Source organism: Pinus tabuliformis, chromosome 2_1 (genome assembly GCF_031772625.1).
Source record: "Pinus tabuliformis cultivar Carrire ecotype Pingquan chromosome 2_1, CPIR1, whole genome shotgun sequence".
In the NCBI taxonomy this organism is placed as follows: domain Eukaryota; kingdom Viridiplantae; phylum Streptophyta; class Pinopsida; order Pinales; family Pinaceae; genus Pinus; species Pinus tabuliformis.
In genome coordinates, this window is record NC_142299.1 from 51,069,490 (window position 1) to 51,070,263 (window position 774).

Below are 774 nucleotides of genomic sequence, written 5' to 3' on the forward strand. Positions count from 1 at the left end.
AATGATCACCTTTTAAACTTGCATGTTCAACTGTAAAACATATAACATTAATTATCACCTTTAAAACTAACATGCATTAACTAACCTTTAAAACTAACATGCATTAACCAAGGCATCCTAATATCTAATAAATAAAACAGGATACCAAAACAAAACTTTTACATTTCTTTTTCACCTTTGCATTTGTTTCTGAAAATGATCACCTTTTAAACTTGCATGTTCAACTGTAAAACATATCCCATTTTACAACTTTGCATTTGTTTCTGAAAATGATCACCTTTTAAACTTGCATGTTCAACTGTAAAACATATCCCATTTTACATTTGTTGTAAAAGAGTTTCCGACCTGCCGGATTCGAACCAGCGACCTAAGGATGACATTGAGGATTTGATATCCCACTACAGTCCTCCGCTCTACCAACTGAGCTAAGGTCGGATCTGGATCTTCCGCATAAAATAAACCCTATCTAGCTGTGTCTCACATAAAACTTACCAGGTAGAGAAAAATCCGAGAGTGAAACCGATACTTTTTCAGCGGTATGAATGGAACAACTAAGCTTCATAATCATTCAGGCAATTTTGGATTTTTTAGAACTAGCAAGGGAACCGTGGTTCAGGAGTGGGACGTTAATGATCCGACTGATTTTCCAACCACGAAAGCTGAAAATTGTTTATTATAGTTTGACAAAGTTTGTAGATATTTAAGAATTTCGTTCAGATAATTATTGTGTGTTTTCTCTCTGAAGTTTTATAGCATTACATACCCCAACCTTCA

General features: G+C 34.5%; 1 non-coding gene across 1 annotated transcript; it reads right to left on the reverse strand.

Annotated features, from left to right (window-relative positions):
* Positions 1-339: 339 nt before the first annotated feature.
* On the reverse strand, positions 340-435 carry TRNAY-GUA (transfer RNA tyrosine (anticodon GUA)). Its single transcript has 2 exons — positions 399-435; positions 340-375 (listed from the first exon to the last, which is right to left on the reverse strand). It is a non-coding gene; the product is annotated as a tRNA-Tyr (tRNA).
* Between the last annotated feature and the right edge of the window lie 339 nt (positions 436-774).